Source organism: Lissotriton helveticus, chromosome 1_2, assembly GCF_964261635.1.
Source record: "Lissotriton helveticus chromosome 1_2, aLisHel1.1, whole genome shotgun sequence".
Taxonomy (NCBI): Eukaryota; Metazoa; Chordata; class Amphibia; order Caudata; family Salamandridae; genus Lissotriton; species Lissotriton helveticus.
Genome location: NC_136058.1, coordinates 432,505,506 through 432,512,451, shown reverse-complemented (window position 1 = coordinate 432,512,451; position 6,946 = coordinate 432,505,506).

The following is a 6,946-nucleotide window of genomic DNA, read 5'->3' as shown; positions in this document are numbered from 1 at the left end:
TCCTCCCAGAAAACCCTAAGAAGAAGCTTAGGCGGTTTGCCATGCTCAGCCTCACAGTGGCAAAAAGATGGACATCCATCTACTTGATGGGTCTGCGGCCCCCTTCACTGAGTGCCTGGACGACGGACATGGTTGAGTGGGACGACGGTTTATCTCAGGGTTTGCCCATGCAATCTGATGTGTGGGATCATTATGTGAAATTGCTAAATGTTTTTGGTTCTATCTGTGGAGGCGATGGGGAAGATGGGTAAGAGTGGGAGGTGTTAAGTGGAGTGTGGGTTCTTGACCTATTGTCGAATAGTTCCTGGTTTAGAATTCTGGCAATGATGATCTAGGTATCCTATTTAGTATATACTATGCCTGAGTAGGGATGCTCACTGCACCATTTGTGATAAGGTGTCCTGTTTTTAAATGATAATAAAATTTTTACCACAATTAACCACCTGAAACCAGAACATACTACATTTCCAAAATCCATCAGGACAAATGATGCAAAACCAGGACTTTCTCAGCAAATGTGGTACATCTGGTCACTCTGTGAGGTTTGGGAAAAGACCAAGGGTCAGATGTGGGTGAATAGTATTTACCGATTCTAAAATACCGAATTCTACTGATTTGGTATTTTAGAATCGGTAAATGCTATGTAGCAAATAATTCGGTAAAAGATACCGAATCACTAAGATCCGGTATTTGCCGAATCGTTATTTACCGACTCGGTAATTGCCATTCATTCCTATAGGCCTGAGGCCCATAGGAATGAATGTCAATTACCGAATCGATAAATGCCGATTTGGTAAAATAGGGAAAGAGTCAAGGGTGGCAGGGTGTCACATTGACTCACTGTTGCACCCCTGAATAGTGCTTGTGTGCACATGTGGCACACATACATGCCCTAAGGGCATGTATGTCTGCCATATGGCACTGGTGTAAATGCACAGATTTGCATTTACAGAGGTATTCGTTATTTACCACCAACTAATAGTTGGTGGTAAATAACAAATCCTTAAAGCATGGAAGCACTCTTCAAAGTGCTTCCTACATGTCATTTACTGATTCGGTGAATACCGAATCGGTAAATACCGAATCGGTATTTACCGAATTTCTCCTACATAGCAAATGGCTCAATACCAGTCGGTAAACCTGAAATTTACCGAATTTCGCGTTTACCGACCGCTAATGGGCCACCTACATCTGGCCCTAAGCATTCTTATTCAGCATTTATTTGTTCTTCTGTATTTGACTAACTTGAATTTTAACTGCCTCATTAAATTGTTTGATTTGTTTTTTTTTAGTTGGAGACACCAGACAGACTGAAAATATGTTGTTTTAAGCCCTTGTGTAAAAGTAAAAAAAAAAGCTATTTTATTTTCCATTTATCCAGTGTTCCAATCATTGTACCCATATGTTGTTGTCCATGCGCACAAGGTGTTATAGAGAGTGTGAAATGAGTTGAAGCCACACCGAATAATTGTAAATGAGTTTCACAAGGATCCATTTGAAAAACTGGTACAACAAAATTATTTTCCACTTTGTGTCTGATTGTCAATAATGTAGAAGATGGCGACGTTCTTCTACTGCCTCTCAGTTGTATGAATCCCTGTGATGCATAATGTGCAAAGAGGTTCTATCCGCCACCTCTGCATCAGGGTTTTATCTTCCACCTGTGCTCAGAGAGTCTAACCTCCACTTGTGCAGAGAGGGTCCATCATCCACAAGTAAATAGTGGTTTTAATCTTCACCTGTACGCAGGGATTTTAGCTTCTGTTTTTGACCGGCGATTTTATCCTCCACCATTGGCCAGTGGTTCACAGTTTCCACTATCTACCTGTGCTTAGGGTTTTTTACCTAAAGATTTGCTTAGGGTTGTAACCTTCAGTTCTACCTAGTGGTTATAACTGGCAACTATGTGCAGGAGTTCTAGCTTCCACCTGTTCTTGTGGGCTCTAACTCGTTTCCTACACTGAGGTTCCAACTAAGCCTGGGTGGAGTTCGCAGAGTTTTGCTCGGCGGAACTCTGCGAAAAACACTGCAGCGGCTTTCCGCCCATGGCAGAGCCTGTTATTTCGCACTGCTTCTACTGATTTTTAAGCATGGGCGTAAAATCCGTTCTGTTCGCGGAATTTGCGGATTTTTGGCAATTTTGTGTTCCGTGAATCTCGAGAATTTGTCCAAAACTCCGCAAATTCGCAAGCTGCGGATTTTTTTGCTTGGTCGCGCTTGACAAATACAATATCGCGGCGCGCGGAGTTCAATTACAGTGATTCTGCGTTAGAAGAGTTGTTTTTCTCCATGTTTGCGTGTGCTGTGCCATTTTGGATCTTGCTGCGTGATCCCGCGGGAGTTTGTCAACTGCGATTACGTCATCGCGGCCCGCCACCTTGCACAGCGAGAGTTTGACAACGCGAGTACGTCATAAAGGCCCGCGATCACGCATCGCGGGAGTAAAGAATTGCGAACACGTAGATGCGGCCGGCAGCAACCATCTTGCTTTCCCGAAATTGCAAAAATTGCAATTCTGCACAAGAAATCCACCAGCAGGCAGCATAAACCTTCTGAAAATGATGATTTTTTCAGAATAACTCCTCAGATTGACATTTGTCTGCACTTTTGTGTGCCTGGAGTCCATTTTTGGGGGGGTAGGAGGAAGGAAGTGCCCAAGAGTCTCCAACTTCCTGCTCCTGTCCAGCAGGCTCCTCCCAGTGCTTTGTCCATGTCCTGCTCACTGTTCATTTGGATCTGGAGATGGAAGGATTACTTTTGTGGCTGCTGCTGAATATTTGGATTTGAGGACTTTTTGGACTTTTTATCACTTTAGAAATTTCACAAGTAAGTTGGTGTTTGTTTGGGGCATTGCAGTTGCTGCAACTACAATTTTTAAACTTTTTCACAACTTTAAAAAATATATATTGCGGGTAGCCACAGTATCCAGTAGGACCAGAATTAGTTATGGGTGCATGATATAACTGTTTTGTTGAATTTCAACATCATGTAGGGCATGGATGGCATTGGATTGGGGTGATTTTTGTGTGTATTTTGATTTTTTTGGGTGTTGTTGGGGCCTTGCACAGGGCCTGGCCATGTGGGTGGGGGCCATTGTGAGGCCTGGTACAGGCAGGGCCTGGCCATGTGGGTGGGGGTGAAGGGTCCATTTTGAAGCCAGGCAGTGTGCTCAGGCCTGCACTCAGATTACCTTGCTTTCACCCATTATGCCCAGGGGTACGCAGTGGTGCATGGACCGAGTCTTTCTGTGGGGTCTATTGAATTTAAACATGATTGAGGGCATGGATGGCATTGGATTGTGGTGATTTCTGTGTGTTTTCTGACTTTTGGGGGTGTTGTTGGGGCCTGGCCATGTGGGTGGGGGCCATTTTGATGCCTGGTCCAGGGCCTGGCCATGTGGGTGGGGGTCTTGGGGCCATTTTGAAGCCAGCAAGTGTGCTTTGTGGCATAGGCCTGCACCCAGTCTGCCATGCTTTCATCCATTATGCCCAGGGGTACTCAGTGGTGCATGGACCGAGTCTTTCTGTGGGTGTCTTGAATGTAAACATCATTGAGGGCATGGAAGGCATTGGATTATGGTGATTTTTGAGTGTTTTTTGATTTTTTGGGGTGTTGTTGGGGCCTGGACATGTGGGTGGGGGCCATTTTGAGGCCTGGTCCAGGGCCTGGCCATGTGGGTGGGGGTCTAGGGTCCATTTTGAAGCCAGGCAGTGTGCCTTGTGCCATAGGCCTGCACCCAGTCTGCCATGCTTTTATCCATTATGCCCAGGGGTACTCAGTGGTGCATGGACCAAGTCTTTCTGTGGGGTGTCTTGAATGTAAACATCATTGAGGGCATGGATGGCATTGGATTGTGGTGATTTCTGTATGTTTTTCGATTTTTTGGGGTGTTGTTGGGGCCTGTCCATGTGGGTGGGGGTCGTTTTGAGGCCTGGTCCAGGGCCTGGCCATGTGGGTGGGGGTGAAGGGTCCATTCTGAAGCCAGGCAGTGTGCTCAGGCCTGCACCCAGTTTGCCTTGCTTTCACCCATTATGCCCAGGGGTACTCAGTGGTGCATGGACCGAGTCTTTCTGTGGGGTCTCTTCCATTTAAACATGATTGAGGGCATGGATGGCATTGGATTGTGGTGATTTTTGTGTGTTTTTCGACTTTTTGGGGTGTTGTTGGGGCCTGGCCATTTGGGTGGGGGCCATTTTGAGGCCTGGTCCAGGGCCTGGCCATGTGGGTGGGGGTCTAGGGGCCATTTTGAAGCCAGGCAGTGTGCTTTGTGCCATAGGCCTGCACCCAGTCTGCTATGCTTTCATCCATTATGCCCAGGGGTACTCAGTGGTGCATGGACCAAGTCTTTCTGTGGGGTGTCTTGAATGTAAACATCATTGAGGGCATGGATGGCATTGGATTGTGGTGACTTTTGTGTGTTTTTTGACTTTTTGGGGTGTTGTTGGGGCCTGGCCATGTGGGTGGGGGCCATTTTGAGGCCTGGTCCAGGGCCTGGCCATGTGGGTAGGGGTCTAGGGGCCATTTTGAAGCCAGGCAGTGTGCTTTGTGCCATAGGCCTGCACCCAGTCTGCTATGCTTTCATCCATTATGCCCAGGGGTACTCAGTGGTGCATGGACCAAGTCTTTCTGTGCGGTGTCTTGAATGTAAACATCAAGGTTTTGCTTTTTGCCTGTTTGGGGGATTTCCACTTGTTTTCGCCTGGGTTGACAGGTCTGGGGGCATTGCTGGGAAGGTCTAATACCGGATAAAAGTGTTTTGGAGAAAATCCATGGTGAAAAAGTTTTCCACATTTCAGCGATTTTGCTCACTTTTGTGTTTTCGGGGGGGGGCTGCTTGGGGGGGTTCCTGGTGTTTGGGGGGGGTTGAGGGGTCTTGGAGCAACGCTGGGCATGCCTAATTTTGGCTGCAAGCAGTGTGAAGAAAATCCATGGTGGGAAAGGGGCGATTTGACCTACTTAAAGAACGCATTTGACACTATTTTTAACTTAGGGCTCGTTAGGGATAGCAGTATTGCATGTGTTTGGGGGTGTTCGTGATTTTCGCAACTGGGTTCTGGGGGTCTACTCTTGGAGCACTTGTCGAGAAATGTCTAATTTTGGTTGCAAGTGGTTTGAAGAAAATCCATGGTGGAAAAGGGGGGATGGATTTGGGCCTACTTTACTTTCAAAGTACGTTCTTTTGTCACCATTTTCCACTAGGCCTCACCTCAGACAGTTAGCAGTATCGCATGTTTTTTGGGGTCTGATTGGGGGTCTTCTACATTTTTGCAACTTGGTTTAAGGGTCTGGGTGCACTGTTGGGAAGGTCTAATGTTGTTCTATAATCGCAGTTTACAGTACATCTAGCTTGAGGGGAAAGATCCGCAAAATTCGCCCATACTTATTTATCCTTCAAAAGGAGACTCAGAGTACGCCCTTTCGAAACTATTGTACTGTCGATTCTGAAACTGAAAGTGTGACTCTTTGCACTACACAGCGTACGTACTTTATATTTTTTTCTCAGTGGTGTTTTAATATCACTTCCTGTTTTTCCATCAACATTTACAGGGCGGCTTTCACCCTGTGCAATGGGAAAAAGGCTGAAGTCAGGCTTCACATTAGCGAGCCGTAATTGAATTCAGCATCCGCCAGGCAGGCAGTGGACAGGGTGTCTTCTGGTCACCAACATTGATGGACGGAGCGTCAGATGGAAGGGAGGAGTACCGCAAATAAGAGGAATGGCTGGATGCATGCAACTTCCCAAATTCAACAGGACAACTACAACGACATACAGTAACAGTATCCATTCATTTCTACTTATCTTTTAAGTAATGTTTTTGCTGTGAACTTCTATGAGTGTGACTCTGCATTTCTTTGCTCGCTGCTTCTAAATTCATCCCTCCAGCCATTGCATAGGTTTTACTTTGCTATTTTTCAAACTAATTTAATGTACGAATTGTTTCTCTGAGTGTAGAGATAGGCAAGTGAAAACGCATAATTACTGCAGCCTTGTACTGTCGCATTCTTTCATTCCTAGTTAGTACGGTGTAGAAAGTACTACTTACTTTTCAGTAACTTATCCATGTAGCTTGATGCACTTCCACTTAAAAGATTTATGGATAGCTTCGTATCCAAAGATTTGTTTATCTTCATTTGTTGTTTGTCCATGATGTGCTTTTTTTTTCTTCTCTCAACAACTTTCCCAAGAAACCCCATTCCCATCCAATTTCCAAACCCTAACCCTCTTCCCCAGGGCTGTGTGGTTTTCATTGATGTGTGAGTAAATAACAGCAATAATTCCACACACTTGCTGGGGAGGATAAGGTCATAGCAACAGAAAATTAATTACATTTCAAGGCTGGTGAAGGAATCTGAGGATATATTCTTACTCAGCTTGACACAGACCCATGACTATTGGCAAATCAAAGCAGATTTTCATGGGCGCCATCAACTGGATTGATCATCAAGAACATCCTCCTCCTACACGTGGCAAAAGATTATGCTGCTGTGTCCTTCACCTTCAGTACTATTTCTTGTAGTAGTAGCCAATGTCAAATTCCACGCAAGTAGTAGTTATACTTTCAATACTTTAGCATTGGTAAGGCTACATTATGGCACTGTTCTAGTGTACTGTCACGTGCTATAGTATCTATCTTACCGTTCTAATGCTCCGCTCAGGCCAATCAAGGTTTCATTTTCTTTTATTTCATATGCTGCAACTGCCACTGTGTACCACCACTAGTACCACTGCAATGATGCCATTTCATCCGCCCAGGCTTGCCAAACTTAATCGCCATTTGCCATGCAGCCAGCCCTGTGCCTGGCCCTATTTTCAAACACGAATTACAGGTAAGATAAGCGTTTGGGGGAGAAAGAATAATGGAGTAGTAGGAGAGACGAGAGACTGAGGGTAGTACTAGTAAAGTCCTAGGACAATTGAATTCACTAACTCTGTGAGAGGCACTTA